This window comes from Coregonus clupeaformis, chromosome 23, assembly GCF_020615455.1.
Source record: "Coregonus clupeaformis isolate EN_2021a chromosome 23, ASM2061545v1, whole genome shotgun sequence".
In the NCBI taxonomy this organism is placed as follows: Eukaryota; Metazoa; Chordata; class Actinopteri; order Salmoniformes; family Salmonidae; genus Coregonus; species Coregonus clupeaformis.
This window is the reverse complement of record NC_059214.1, coordinates 46,388,031-46,404,383: the sequence shown is the minus strand read 5'-3', so window position 1 is coordinate 46,404,383 and position 16,353 is coordinate 46,388,031. Positions and strand designations below refer to the sequence as shown.

General features: G+C 50.3%; 1 protein-coding gene across 4 annotated transcripts in view; it reads left to right on the top strand.

Moving 5' to 3' along the window:
• The first annotated feature begins 1,000 nt into the window (after positions 1–1,000).
• LOC121536555 (beta-galactoside alpha-2,6-sialyltransferase 2) overlaps positions 1,001–16,353 on the top strand; it is an 85,249-nt gene continuing 69,896 nt past the window's right edge. For all 4 annotated transcript variants that reach the window (XR_005994880.1, XM_041843926.1, XM_041843928.1 and 1 more), the window contains exon 1: positions 1,001–1,184. The gene's annotated coding sequence lies outside the window, so the exon portion shown is untranslated. The remainder of the gene's footprint in view (positions 1,185–16,353) is intronic.

The following is a 16,353-nucleotide window of genomic DNA, read 5'->3' as shown; positions in this document are numbered from 1 at the left end:
GTGAATTGTGTTAAGTATTTTGATAAAACCAGCCTATTTTGCAAAATTGTGTTTTAGCAATTGGGAAAAACTGTAAGTTTCAACTTCCTACATCAAAAAGTATTATTATACACTGAGTGTACAAAACATTAAGAACACCTGCTCTTTCAATGACATAGACCAGTGTTTCCCAACCACAGGTGTACTACTGTAGGACCCCTGTGGGGTACTTGGCCTATCCACAGGGGGTACTTGAGAAGAGTCCTGAGACCATAGGCCTTCTGGTAAAATACACTATGAGGGGGTACTCTGAGCAAATCAAAATTCAGTTGGTGGTACAGTAACCGAAAATGGTTGGGAACCACTGACATAGACTGACCAGGTGAATCTGGGTGAAAGCTATGATTCCTTATTGACGTTACTTGTTAAATCCACTTCAATCTGTGTATATGAATGGGGGGAGACCGGTTAAAGAAGGATTTTTAAGCCTTGAGACATGTATTGTGTATGTGTGCCATTCAGAGGGTGAATGGACAAGACAAATTATTGAAGTGCCTTTGAACAGGGTATGGTAGTAGGTGACAGGCGCCCTGGTTTGTGTCAAGAACTGCAACGCTGCTGGGTTTTTCACCCTCAACAGTGTCCTGTGTGTATCAAGAACGGTCCTCCAAACAAAGGACATCCAGCCAACTTGACACAACTGTGGGAAGCATTGGAGTCAACACGGGCCAGCATCCCTATGTAACGCTTTGGGCACCTTTTAGAATCCATGCACTACGAATTGAGGCTGTTTTGAGGGCAAGGTGTTTTTAATGTTTAGGAAGGTGTTCTTAATGCTTTGTGTAGGTCCTATGGGTAGCTAAAATTGTAAATTAACTTTCTGGCCATTTACCTCGCTGAATAACAGTTGTCTGCTTCAAATAAACTCGTGGTTGATCCCGAACACTCAAAGGCTTTATTTCACGCTAGGTTACAACCTTCAAGAGGAAGAGCCATCGAGTCTCCGCCTACCAGACTCAAGCTGAGGGAGCATGAAAAAGGATAGCAACAATGTGAGACGACACCTAAAGTGCAGCTTTCATGAATCGGATTTGAAACAGCACTGTGAAGCCGGACCACTGCCCACACAGCTCGGTTAACGGGAGGAACAAACGGACAATAGCCTACCTTCTCCTAAAACAATGAAGACGGGGCACATTTCCTAGGTAAGGCTTTAATTGTTCCCTGCAGGATTTGCAGGCAGTTGCGCCTCATGCTTCAGAGCGCTTTGTGCTAAAAGCCCGCATTAGACTACATTTTAACTATGAGCAGTCACTTGGCAAAAGATGTGGCTCAAGAGATTCAACCAGCGGTCGATGTGGTTTTTAGAATGGATGTATAAACGAAACATAATTGGGCAAGAATATTCAATAGCAAATAAATAGCCTGAACGGTTTACATTAACGGTTTTATCTTTGCACAGTCAGAATGATAAAAGAACCATAGCCTACTGCACTGTTATATTGTTTTTATCCTAGGCTATCATCATACTAGCCTACTACTGAATAGATTTAGAAGCTAACGACAACCTTTGGATCATAATTAAAGCATGCAATACCGCGTGCGTCAACATTGTAGCCAAGCCACACATTTAACACACAGCCTACTTTGTGTAAATACAGTGGGGGAAAAAAGTGTTTAGTCAGCCACCAATTGTGCAAGTTCTCCCACTTAAAAAGATGAGAGAGGCCTGTAATTTTCATCATAGGTACACGTCAACTATGACAGACAAAATGAGAAAAAAATCCAGAAAATCACATTGTAGGATTTTAAATGAATTTATTTGCAAATTATAGTGGAAAATAAGTATTTGGTCAATAACAAAAGTTTCTCAATACTTTGTTATATACCCTTTGTTGGCAATGACACAGGTCAAACGTTTTCTGTAAGTCTTCACAAGGTTTTCACACACTGCAGGTCTACAATTTTGTTTCTGGTGTCCTTTGACAGCTCTTTGGTCTTGGCCATAGTGGAATGCAAATTAATTACTTAAAAATCATACAATGTGATTTTCTGGATTTTTGTTTTAGATTCCGTCTCTCACAGTTGAAGTGTACCTATGATAAAACTTACAGACCTCTACATGCTTTGTAAGTAGGAAAACCTGCAAAATCGGCAGTGTATCAAATACTTGTTCTCCCCACTGTATAGCAGTGGTGTGTGTTTGTATTGTTGAGATATAGCAGTGGTGTGTGTTTGTATTGTTGAGATATAGCAGTGGTGTGTGTTTGTATTGTTGAGATATAGCAGTGGTGTGTGTTTGTATTGTTGAGATATAGCAGTGGTGTGTGTTTGTATTGTTGAGTTATAGCAGTGGTGTGTGTTTGTATTGTTGAGATATAGCAGTGGTGTGTGTTTGTATTGTTGAGTTATAGCAGTGGTGTGTGTTTGTATTGTTGAGATATAGCAGTGGTGTGTGTTTGTATTGTTGAGATATAGCAGTGGTGTGTGTTTGTATTGTTGAGATATAGCAGTGGTGTGTGTTTGTATTGTTGAGTTATAGCAGTGGTGTGTGTTTGTATTGTTGAGATATAGCAGTGGTGTGTGTTTGTATTGTTGAGTTATAGCAGTGGTGTGTGTTTGTATTGTTGAGTTATAGCAGTGGTGTCACGATCGTCTATAAAGGGAGCAGACCAATACGCAGCGCGTTGAGTGAACATGATGACTTTAATTGATAAAGCACGTAAATACAAAACAAAAGACGATAGTGAAGTCCAACAGTGACTATGACTGAAACGGAACAATAACCCACAAAGACAAAGTGAAAACACCCAGTATATATATGGCTCCCAATCAGAGATAACGAGCCGACAGCTGACACTCGTTACCTCCGATTGGGAGTCATATGACTACACAGCCAACATACCCAAAAACACAACAAAACGAACACACCCTGACTCAACATACAAAGTCCCAGAGCCAGAGTGTGACAGTACCCCCCCCTAAAGGCGCGGACTGCGACCGCGCCTCAATCCAGGCTAAACCAGGGAGGGCTGGGCGGGCATACCTCCTCGGCGGTGGCTCTGGCTCCGGCCTAGACCACCACCCCACCATAGTCACTCCCCGCTTACGTCGCCTCCTCCATATGACCACCCCCAACTAAACCCCACTGGATTAAGGGGCGGCACCGGACTAAGGGGCAGCACCGGACTAAGGGGCAGCACCGGACTAAGGAACAGTACCTGACTAAGGGGCAGCACCGGCCTAAATGGCGGATCCTGGCTGGCTGGCTCTGGCGGATCCTGGCTGGACGGCTCTGGCGGATCCTGGCTGGCGGAAGGCTCTGGCTGATCCTGTCTGGCAGAAGGCTCTGGCTGATCCTGTCTGGCAGAAGGCTCTGGCTGATCCTGTCTGGCAGAAGGCTCTGGCTGCTCCTGTCTGGCGGAAGGCTCTGGCTGATCCTGTCTGGCGGAAGGCTCTGGCTGCTCCTGTCTGGCGGAAGGCTCTGGCTGCTCCTGTCTGGCGGAAGGCTCTGGCTGATCCTGTCTGACGGAAGGCTCATGGCAGACGGGCGGCTTTGCAGGCTCAGTACAGACGGGCAGTTCAGACGGCGTTGGGCAGACGGGCAGTTCAGGCGCCCGTTGGGCAGACGGGCAGTTCAGACGGCGTTGGGCAGACGGACAGTTCAGGCGCCCGTTGGGCAGACGGGCAGTTCAGACGGCGTTGGGCAGACGGACAGTTCAGGCCCCGTTGGGCAGACGGCAGACTCTGGCCGTCTGAGGCGCACCGTCGGCCTGGTGCGTGGTGCCGGAACTGGAGGTACCGGGCTGAGGACACGCATCTCAGGGCTAGTGCGGGGAGAAGCAACAGGGCATGCTTGGCCCTGGGGACGCACCGTAGGCCTGATGCGTGGTGCCGGAACTGGAGGTACCGGGCTGAGGACACGCATCTCAGGGCTAGTGCGGGAAGCAGCAACAGGGCATGCTTGGCCCTGGGGACGCACAGAAGGCCTAGTGCGGAGAGCAGCAACAGGGCATGCTTGGCCCTGGGGGACGCACCGTAGGCCTAGTGCGGAGAGCAGGAACAGGCCGGGCTGGGCTGGCGACGCGCACCGTATCCCTGGTGCGAGTGGCCGGAACAGGCCGGGCCGGGCTGGCGAAGCGCACCGTATCCCTGGTGCGTGGAGTAGGAACAGGCCGGGCTGGGCTGGCGACGCGCACCGTATCCCTGGTGCGAGTGGCCGGAACAGGCCGGGCCGGGCTGGCGAAGCGCACCGTATCCCTGGTGCGTGGAGTAGGAACAGGCCGGGCTGGGCTGGCGACGCGCACCGTATCCCTGGTGCGAGTGGCCGGAACAGGCCGGGCCGGGTTGGCGGCGCACCGTATCCCTGGTGCGAGTGGCCGGAACAGGCCGGGCTGGGCTGGCGGCCGCGCACCGTAGGCTTCGTATGAGGCTCAGGAACAGGCCGGGCTGGGCTGGCGACGCGCACCGTACACTTAGTGCGAGAGGCCGGAACAGGCCGTACCGTACTGGGGACACACACTACTGGCTGTACCTCGGGATTAGGAACGGGCCGGACCGGACTGGATACACACCTCAGTCTCTCACGCCGTGCCTCTACATCTCCTTTCCCTACTTTGGCCAGTGACCCCCTTAACCTGGTAGCCTCCTGAATCCGTCCCTTCTCTGCCTCCGTCAGCCCCCTTAACCTGGTAGCCTTCTGTATCTGCCTTGTGGCAGCCTCCTGCTGCTCAGTCGCCCAAGCCATGTGCCCCCCCAAAAACTTTTTGGGGTTGCCTCCCGTCCTTCCGACGATGGCCCTGCTGACGCCCGTTGCTCCTCTCGCCGTCGCCTCTCCACCGTCTCGCTCCAAGGACGGCGATCCATCCCATCGAGGATCTCCTCCCAAGTCCAGGACCCTTTTCCGTCCACCAGTTCCTTCCATGTCCAGACCCTTTGTTCCTGGACGCGCTGCTGGTTCCTTTATGGTGGGTTATTCTGTCACGATCGTCTATAAAGGGAGCAGACCAATACGCAGCGCGTTGAGTGAACATGATGACTTTAATTGATAAAGCACGTAAATACAAAACAAAAGACGATAGTGAAGTCCAACAGTGACTATGACTGAAACGGAACAATAACCCACAAAGACAAAGTGAAAACACCCAGTATATATATGGCTCCCAATCAGAGATAACGAGCCGACAGCTGACACTCGTTACCTCCGATTGGGAGTCATATGACTACACAGCCAACATACCCAAAAACACAACAAAACGAACACACCCTGACTCAACATACAAAGTCCCAGAGCCAGAGTGTGACAAGTGGTGTGTGTTTGTATTGTTGAGATATAGCAGTGGTGTGTGTTTGTATTGTTGAGTTATAGCAGTGGTGTGTGTTTGTATTGTTGAGATATAGCAGTGGTGTGTGTTTGTATTGTTGAGATATAGCAGTGGTGTGTGTTTGTATTGTTGAGATATAGCAGTGGTGTGTGTTTGTATTGTTGAGATATAGCAGTGGTGTGTGTTTGTATTGTTGAGTTATAGCAGTGGTGTGTGTTTGTATTGTTGAGTTATAGCAGTGGTGTGTGTTTGTATTGTTGAGATATAGCAGTGGTGTGTGTTTTTATTGTTGAGATATAGCAGTGGTGTGTGTTTCTATTGTTGAGATATAGCAGTGGTGTGTGTTTGTATTGTTGAGTTGTAATAAGGGTGTCTTTTTTTCATTTTTTGATTGTCCAAACTCTTGGGGTCTGTTATAATATGGGCTCAGCAGTTATTCAGTACCCCCGAGAGAGATGGAGCTGTGGGATCAGTCAGTGACAGAATGTGCAGCTCTCCCCAGCTCTATTCTGTATTTATATATTTATCTATCCATTCATCTGCTACATGGACTAGAGCGTGACACTAGATGTGCACTCTCTTTCTCAAGCTATCCTCTCTGTCTTGCTCACTGTCTTTTCTTTCTTTCTTTCTTTCTTTCTTTCTTTCTTTCTTTCTTTCTTTCTTTCTTTCTTTCTCTTTTCTCACCTCTCTCGCTCTCTCTATTAATTTTCAATTTAAGGGGCTTTATTGGCATGGGAAATATAAGTTTACACTCACAAAAGTTCCAAAAGAATAAAGACATTTCAAGTGTCATTATGTCTATATACGGTGTTGTAATGATGTGCAAATAGTTAAAGTACAAAAAGGAAAATAAATAAACATAAATATAGGTTGTATTTACAATGGTGTTTGTTCTTCACTGGTTGCCCTTTTCTTGTGGCAACAGGTCACAAATCTGTCACAAACGTTGAGAGACGGGTCAGACCAAGGTGCAGCGTGAAAAGCGTACATGTTTATTAACTAAATAAACATTCAACAAAACAAGAAACAACGTAACGTGAAGTCCAAAGGGCTATACACATACCAGCCTAACAGGAACAAGATCCCACAACTAAGGTAGGCAAACAGGCTACTTAAGGATGATCCCCAATCAGAGACAACGGTCGACAGCTGCCTCTGATTGGGAACCACACCCGGCCAAACATAGAAACACAACCTAGAACTGCAACATAGAAATAGATTAAACATAGAATATATAACATAGAATTCCACACCCTGACTCAACAAACAAGAGTTCTATAGGTCAGGGCGTGACAACATCTTGCTGATGCTATGACGCTGTCATAGTCCATGTGGGGTCAAACGACATCAGGAGGGCTAGCTCAGAACATCTGAAAAATGGATTTTAAAGAACTGATTTTAGCATTAAAAGACAAAAAAACGGTCAATCATTTCAGGTCCAGTACCACTCGCCTACAAATTCTCACAAGGCACCCCAACCTCCACCCCCTTTTTCTCCGTCTTTTCTTCATGCGAATTACAGGGATTTGGGCCTGGTCTCGAGAAAGCAGTATATCCTTCGCGTTGGACTCCTTAAAATAAAAAGATTTGTCCAGTTTGAGGTGAGTAATCGCTGTTATGATGTCCAGAAGCTCTTTTCGGTCATAAGAGATGGTAGCAGCAACATTATGTACAAAATAAGTTACAAACAATGCGAAAAAACAAACAAAATAGCACAGTTTGATTTGTTGATTTGATTTGAATTGGTTAGGAGCCCGTAAAACGGCAGCCATCCCCCCTTGGCATTACATGTATAAGCCAAGCTGTCACATGAAACCGCTCGCATGTGCAGTGCTCGTTTGACCACAGTGTTTTCCCGCTAATTGCATTATGGAATGAACATTCACGCGTAACCTACTGCCTTGTGCGAATTGCTGCGCTTATAATGTGAAGAAATAATAGTTTATTAACATTTTAAGCTAAATGTTCTGATCTGTTGCATCCGACTCATTGCTTTTTAACGTTGTTTTTAAATGTAGCCTAAGCATACTGGTTGGATGAATTTGGGATCTATCGTCCCATAACAGTCCCAGGGTCTGTTTGGAATACAGTGCTTTCGGAAAGTTCAGACCCCTTCCCTTTTTCCACATTTTGCTAAGTTATTAAATGGCAAAAATGTCTGTTTTTGCTTTGTCATTATGAGGTATTGTGTGTAGATTAACAAGGAAAAAAAACAATTTAATCAATTTTAGAATAAGGCTGTAATGTAACAATGTGGAAAAAGTCAAGAGGTCTGAATACATTCCGAATGCACTGTAGGCTAGTTCTTTCTCGAATAGGTACACTTTTCTACTATGGGGGATAGTAGATTGACATAGGCTAGTGATTTTGCTGTTTGATACTCATCTTGTTGGCTGGGGAAAAGTAAATGTGGACAGTTATTGTAACATCTTCAAAGTGCACATAAGAATTCGGTAAGAAGGACCGCAAATCGTTGCATCCTCGACTTGCATGTTCTGTTAATCTAAATGGGATTTGTGTCATTCTGAGCACCGTGGGTAGACGTCCTAATCAGGTTACGCACCCAACGCATATGGTGCCGGCAGATTTCACGGTAAATGTAAATGTTGCCGGTCAAATGTCCGGCACCACATTTTCCTAACGGAAACCCTGGTGTGTGTGTGTGTGTGTGTGAGTGAGAGAGTGTAACATGTAGAAGATAATCTAATCCAAGATGGCGTAGCAGTGCAGTCGTGTTTTTGTCGTGTGTCTGTAAATAGCCTGTAAATATCCTGTTTTTTTGTATTTTCGCACATATTTCCCTATCAGACTTTTCATCCTTCTACAAAATATACTTTCCTGCAACCCGCCTCACTCAATGTGGAACGGATTCTATTATTGACTTACCTTTTATCTAGAATCTCCAGTTGAAACTAGCTAGCCAGCTAACTAGCTACGTGCTATTAGCCACAGTTAGCGGTATTTCACCCAGAACATTGGATTTTTCTGCCAGAATAATTTAATCACTGGACATTAATCACCGGATCGCAACTAGCTAGCCGCAACCGAATGGATGTTGCTGTTTGGCTAATCACCACTGCCCCCGATGCAAGCACCAGTTAGCCTCGAGCTAGCCTAGAGCCAGGCCCATATCCCGGCTATCTACCTCTCGGTCTACCGGACGGGAGTAGCCAGCTAACTAGTTACTTGCTATTAGCTACCGTTAGCGGTTTTTCACCATTGTCCGTGGCCTGCACCACCTACCAGCCAGCTCTAGTCTGGACTATTATTCGGCCAGTCTGCACTGTCTGCACAGTGCGTTATCGACCCAGAACATATCGGTTTTTCTGTCGGAATCACTGAATCACTGGACCTTTAACACGGGATTCATCGCTACCAGCTAGCTGTAACAAAATTGCCGTTGTGGTTTGGCTAATCAGCCTGAGCTAGCTTTGAGCCAGGCCCATGAGTTGAGCCAGGCCCATCTCCCGGCTATCTACCTCTCTGTCAACCGGACGGGACCACCTAGTGTTGACACGGAGCCCCGCCGATCCAACACGACTGGTCTGCCGACAAAATCGTCTGATGTGGTTACAACAGGCTTCCCGTTACGACGTCGACCACGAAGATTCCATCTGCTAGCCCCGGCCCGCTAGCACACGCTAGCCGTGGCCTCTTGCTCGCTAGTGCTTTAGCAGCCCCCGAACTACCTCCGAACTATCCTATTGCTGTTCACCGGACCTTATGATAACTCAGCTATACAGCTGATGCCTGCTGGACTGTTCCTTTTTACGGTACCGCATCCTGTTTATGTTTAGCCTCAGCCCAAACTGTGTCGCCATTACCAGCTGATGTCTTAGCTCTCTCAAATTACACCTGTGATTGCTTTATGCCTCTCTCCCATGTCAATATGGTTTGCTTATTGTTGTTTCGGTTATTTCTTATTGTACTATTTCACTGTAGATCCCCCAGCCCAGCTAAACCTGCCTTAGCTCCTTTGTCCCACCCCCCATACACGCGGAGACCGACTCAATCGGTGCCTCCAGTGATTTTATCTCTTTCATTGTTACCCAACGATTAGGTTTACCTCCACTGTACTCATATCCTTCCATATCCTTGTCTGTACATAATGCCCTGAATCTTTTCTACAATGCCTGGAAATCTGCCCCCTTTATTCTCTGTACCCAACGCACTAGAAGACCAGTTCTTTAAGCCTTTAGCCGTATCCTTATTCTAGTCCTCCTCTGTTCCTCTGGTGATGTAGAGGCTAACCCAGGCCCTGCAGCCCCCAGTATCACTCCTACTCCCCAGGCGCTATCATTTGTTGACTTCTGTAACCGTAAAAGCCTTGGTTTCTTGCATGTTAATATCAGAAGTCTCCTTCCTAAGTTTGAGTTATTCACTGCGTTAGCACACTCCGCCAACCCTGATGTTCTAGCAGTGTCTGAATCCTGGCTTAGGAAGGCCACCAAAAATTCAGAAATGTCCATCCCCAACTATAACATTTTCCATCTAGATAGAACTGCCAAAGGGGTGGAGTTGCAATCTACTGTAGAGAGAGCCTGCAGAGCTCTATCATACTATCCAGGTCTGTGCCCAAACAGTTTGAGCTTCTACTTCTAAAAATCCACCTTTCCAGAAATAAGTCTCTCACTGTTGCCGCTTGCTACAGACCACCCCTCAGCCCCCAGCTGTGCCATAGACACCATATTGTCAAGAACAGAAGAGGACCCAAGAGCGCAAGTTCAAATTCAGAGTTCTTATTCAAGGTTACAGGCGGGAAGAGGAGTCCCAGGGTGTCAGGGGTCTTTCAGGGTCCTCCTGTGGGTACCTGTGCTCGGGGGTCACCAAATGTCCGGGGGTGTCCAGTCCAAGTGCTTAGTGTGTGTGTTCCCCAGTGATGGAGCGGCGTATCGGGCTGAGGGTGGTGAAACGTCTGGGCACGCTCATCTGGTGGTCGGAGACCTGGGGAACACACACACACAACAGCAATATGAATGGCAGGCAGAAGTACAGATCAGGGCTGGGCAAATATCGTGGTGAGAGACAGAAGGCAGAAACGAGTTACCGGAGGGGCTGAAGATCGGAGAGTAGTCGAGGTCCAGAAGGCAGGTTGGGATAGACGGGGCAGTAGAACAAGGAGGCAGTCAAGAAAGGATCGGTATCACAAACAGGAGTCAGAGCGCAGACAGGCAGGTTACTGGTCCGGGTTTGAAGACGATCTGACAGGGCTTGGCTGAAAACCAGGGCTTGATATACTGGGAGAGGTAGTGGGGAAATGCAGTTCAGCTGGCAGAGTAATTAGAACAGAGTGAGGCAAGGTGAGGATGGTGAGTGGGAAATGCAGTGCAGCTGGCCAGGTAACAAGAGCAGAGCAGGGCAGGTGGAGCTAGTTAGGCTGAGTAGAGAGAGGGAGGTGAGCAGAGTGGAAGATAATTGAATACAATTAATGTTGCTACCAGGGAGAGAGAGTGCTCATGACAGGACCCCCCCTCCAAGGGACGGCCCCAGAAGTCCCAAGAACAACATCATGCCGGGAGGGTGGAGGGGAGCAGGCGGCGGGTCAGAACTCCTCCGAGCGGTCCGAGTGAATCTCCTCATCCTCAGAAGGAGCTGGAGGGTCACGGTCGGGAGACAGGACAGGCACTGAGACAGGAGCAGGGCGGGCCGGACGGCTAGGAACCCCTCTTGGACGGCCCCCTACGGATTGCAGGCTGATCAGGATGTAGTCGGTGGAAGTCAGTGATAAGGGTCCGGTCCACTATCCTCCTGGCCGGGATCCAGGTCCTCTCCTCTGGACCATATCCCTCCCAATCAACGAGGTACTGGGAGACCCCTACCCTTCGCCTAGAGCGGAGCAGCCGCCGGACGGTGAAGACAGGACCGCCATCTACGAGGCGCGGAGGAGGTGGCGCCGGAGCTGCAGGGACCAGGGGACTTTCATGGACCGGCTTGACCTTGGAGACGTGGAAGGTGGGGTGGACCCGCATGGAAGCGGGCAACTGAAGTCGGACCGCCGTTGGACTGATGACTTTCTGCACAGGAAAAGGACCAATGAAGCGAGGGGCCAGCTTTCGTGATACAACCCGCAGCGGCAGATCCCGGGCAGACAGCCAGACCTTCTGACCAACCCGGTAAGTAGGTGCTGGGGTCCTCCGTCGGTTGGCACCGACGGCGTAGCTGGTTCCAGACTTCAGGAGCACAGTGCGAGCCTGGGCCCAAGTGCGGCGGCAGCGGCGGGCATACGCAAGAGCAGACGGACAGGTGGCATCCGCCTCCTGGCTGGCAAACAGTGGAGGTTGATACCCGTAGACACACTGAAAGGGGGAGAGCCCGGTGGAGGAACTGGTGAGTGAATTATGGGCATATTCCACCCAGAGCAGGTGTTGAGCCCAGGCCCGGGATTTTGGGAAGCCACACACCTCAGTGCCTTCTCCAGCTCCTGGTTCATGCGTTCAGTCTGGCCGTTTGACTGCGGGTGGAATCCAGACGATAGGCTGGCGGTGGCCCCAAGGAGATGACAGAACTCCTTCCAAAAGGTTGCTGAGAATTGCGGGCCCCGGTCTGACACTATATCCTGGGGTAGGCCATGGATACGAAACACATGTTCCAGGACCACCTGGGAGGTCTCTTTAGCAGAGGGTAGTTTGGGAAGGGGGCACGAAGTGGGTCATCTTACTAAAGCGGTCAACAATGGTAAGGATGACTGTGTGTCCGTCAGAGGGCGGAAGGCCCGTAACAAAGTCCAGTGAAACGTGGGACCAGGGCCTCTTGGGTATGAGTAGGGGTTGCAGCAACCCAGCAGGAGGCTGGTTGGGAGTCTTGTTTCGGTTACAAGTGGGACAAGCTCGGATGAATTCTCGGACATCCCGTCTCATCCCCCGCCACCAGAACCGCTGGCGGACCAGATGAAGGGTGCGAGTGATGCCGGGATGACAGGCCAGACGGGATTCGTGCCCCCACTGAATCACAGGTGACCTGAGATTTGCTGGAACAAACAGACGGTTGGGGGCGCTGGTGCTTGGACCTGGCTGGTCCCGAAGAGCCTCCATGACCTGCTTCTCGATCTCCCAGGTGAGGGCCGCTACGACCAAGTGGCTGGGAAGAATGGGAGCTGTCATGGCGGTGGTCTCGTCCTTCTGAAACATCCGGGAAAGAGCATCAGGTTTGATGTTGCGAGATCCCGGGCGGTAGGAGAGCGTGAAATTGAAGCGCGTGAAAGAACAGAGACCACCGCTGTTGACGGGAGTTCAGCCTCCTGGCTGTTTGGATATACTCCAGGTTCTTGTGGTCTGTCCACACTACGAATGGTTCCTTTGACCCCTCTAACCAGTGCCGCCATTCTTCAAGGGCGAGCTTGACAGCCAACAGCTCGCGGTTCCCAATGTCGTAGTTGCATTCGGCAGGGGTTAGCCGACGGGAGTAGAAGGCACAGGGGTGCATCTTGCCATCCTCAGCTGCTCTTTGAGAAAGCACTGCACCCACTCCCACGTCCGAAGCATCTACCTCCACCACAAACTGCCTTGCTGCATCTGGCATCTGGAGGATGGGAGCAGAAGTGAAACATGTCTTGAGGATATTGAAGGCCTTATCAGCAGCTGATGTCCATTGGTACGGTTGTTTAGTGCTGGTTAGCGCCGTGAGGGGTGCAGCCACTGTGCTATAGTTTCTGATGAATCTCCTATAAAAGTTGGCAAAGCCCAGGAACTGTTGCAACTTCTTCCGAGACTCAGGAACTGGCCAGGAAGTGACAGCCGACACCTTCGTGAGATCCATCTGAATGCTGCCCTCGGTCACCACATACCCCAGGAATGAAACGGTCTTGGCATGGAACTCGCACTTCTCTGCCTTCACGAAAAGAGAGTTCTCCAGCAGGCGGCGCAGGACCAACCGGACGTGGTGCGTGTGTTCTGACAGAGTCTTTGAGAATATTAAAATATCGTCCAAGGTACACAAATACGAACGTATTTAGCATGTCCCTGAGGATATCATTCACTAGGGCTTGAAAAACTGCTGGGGCATTGGTGAGGCCGAAGGGCATGACGAGATATTCATAGTGGCCGGTTGGTGTGTTGAACGCTGTCTTCCATTCGTCTCCCTCCCTCATCCGCACCAGATGGTAGGCATTGCGAAGGTCCAGCTTAGTGAATACAGTGGCTCCCTGCAGCAGTTCGAAGGCAGACGAAAGTAAGGGCAGTGGGTAGCGATTCTTAACCGTGATGTCGTTCAGACCCCGGTAATCTATGCATGGACGAAGAGAACCGTCCTTCTTGCCGACAAAGAAGAATCCCGCTCCTGCGGGGAAGACGACGGTCTAATTATCCCCGGAGGCAAGAGAGTCATTAATGTAGTCCTCCATGGCCTTTCTTTCCGGGGCTGACAGTGAATACAGACGACCCTTGGGAGGTGCTGTGCCAGGCAGGAGATCAATCGCGCAGTCATAGGGTCTGTGTGGGGGTAGAGATGTCGCCTTGGATTTGTTGAACACCTCTTTCAGGCTGTGGTAACAGGCCGGAACATTGGATATGTCGGAGGTAGCGCTAGATCCTTCCCCGGTGAACGGGCAGGGTGGCCCCCCTTAAACAGGTCTGGTGACAACTCCTTCCCCACTCACGGACTGTTCCTGTCTCCCAGTCGATGTGGGGGGTTGTGCTGACGGAGCCACGGGTATCCAAGAATGAGTGGTTGGCCAGGTGAGTGTAGGAGGTGAAACTGGATGGACTCCTGGTGGTTTCCTGACAGCAGGATTGTCACAGGGGCGGAGATATGAGTGACAGTGCCAAGATGATGCCCATCCAGGGCTCGTGCAGGAATGGGTTGTGTCAGTTGATGATGGTTCACGCCCAGTTGCTGTGCAAGCTCAGGGTCCATGATGTTTGCTTCGGCTCCGGAATCCACAAGGGCGGCCAATGTATGAGTCTTGTCAGAAAGCTGAAGGCGGAGATGAAGCAGGGTCTTTCGGATGGAGGGAGACTGAAGGCTTGTTGAGCTCACCCGGATCTCCCCTACACCTGGTGAGCTACGGCTTTTGCCGGACAAGTAGCGACACGGTGATTCTCGCCACCACAGTAGAGGCAAAGGTTGGAGCTTAGACGGCGCCGACGCTCCTCGGGAGTCAGAGAGGCACGGCCAATCTCCATGGGCTCAGGCTGATTGAGTTGGCTATGGGACTTGACAGGCAGGGGCTGGACAGAAGCGGTATCGACCCGAGTACGGATGGCAGGTTGACTGAGACGGCCCTTCTCCCTCCTCCGGGTCTGTATACGGCGGTCAATGCGAACGGCAAGGTCAATGGCGGCATCAAGCGTTGAGGGCGGGTCATGGGAAACAAGCTCGTCCTTGATATAGTCCGCCAGGCTATGGAGGAAGGCTTGCACCAGTGCCTCTGGGTTAAACGAGCTTTGACTGGCCAGGGTACGAAAGTCAATGGAGAAGTCTGCCACTGTCCGATTGCCCTGACGGATGGTGAGCAGAGCTTGTGACGCTTCGGCTGTTGGCGAGCCTAGGTCAAAGACCTTTAACATCTCCTCCTCAAAGGCACTGAAGGAGGCACAGGCTGGGGTTTGCCGGTCGAATTCCGCCGTTCCCCACAACCGAGCTCGACCGGTGAGATGTGTGATGACATACCCCACCTTGGCTCCCTCTGTTGAGAAAGTCCTGGGCTGTAGTGCAAACTGGATTCGGCAGCTGCTCAAGAATGGTCTTACTTGCTTCTGGTTGCCATCAAAACGTTCCGGGTTCCCAATCCTTGGTTCAGGAGCGTGGGGATCTGGTGGCAGCACTGCCGGGCCTGCAGCATTGGGACCTCCAGCGGAGGGATGAAGGAGTATCGGTGGTACAGGAACAAAAGGACCAGGGGGGGTGCAGGTGGAGTAGCCGGGCTTGAGAGTAGTTGCAGGGCTTGGGCTAGCTGTTGTTGCTGCAGTTGGAACTGTTGTTGCTGCTGGTTGAATAGCTGGAGAAGGGAAGCGATGTCGCCAGCCATCCGATTTATGTCTCCCTCAGAGCGTTCCAGTCGCTGTAGGGCAGTCCTCTCTGGCTCTTCCTCCATCGTGGTCAGGGGAGTGCGCTGGGTCCATGATGGTCAGATCGTTCCGTCCAAGAACAGAAGAGGACCCAAGAGCGCAAGTTCAAATTCAGAGTTCTTATTCAAGGTTACAGGCGGGAAGAGGAGTCCCAGGGGTGTCAGGGGTCTTTCAGGGTCCTCCTGTGGGTACCTGTGCTCCGGGGTCACCAAATGTCCGGGGGTGTCCAGTCCAAGTGCTTAGTGTGTGTGTTCCCCAGTGATGGAGCGGCGTATCGGGCTGAGGGTGGTGAAACGTCTGGGCACGCTCATCTGGTGGTCGGAGACCTGGGGGAACACACACACACAACAGCAATATGAATGGCAGGCAGAAGTACAGATCAGGGCTGGGCAAATATCGTGGTGAGAGACAGAAGGCAGAAACGAGTTACCGGAGGGGCTGAAGATCGGAGAGTAGTCGAGGTCCAGAAGGCAGGTTGGGATAGACGGGGCAGTAGAACAAGGAGGCAGTCAAGAAAGGATCGGTATCACAAACAGGAGTCAGAGCGCAGACAGGCAGGTTACTGGTCCGGGTTTGAAGACGATCTGACAGGGCTTGGCTGAAAACCAGGGCTTGATATACTGGGAGAGGTAGTGGGGAAATGCAGTTCAGCTGGCAGAGTAATTAGAACAGAGTGAGGCAAGGTGAGGATGGTGAGTGGGAAATGCAGTGCAGCTGGCCAGGTAACAAGAGCAGAGCAGGGCAGGTGGAGCTAGTTAGGCTGAGTAGAGAGAGGGAGGTGAGCAGAGTGGAAGATAATTGAATACAATTAATGTTGCTACCAGGGAGAGAGAGTGCTCATGACACATATGTGAATTGATTGCCCCCCATTTATCCTCAGAGTTCGTACTGCTTGGTGACCTAAATTGCGACTCGTTCATTTTAGACGTTAGTTCGCTTGACCTGCTGGCCGCAATGAATACAGCAGGATTAATACGCAATCCTCCGGCTCAGCGGCTCCGGAGACATGCTCCGACCATCAACTATAAAATAGATTATGCTGC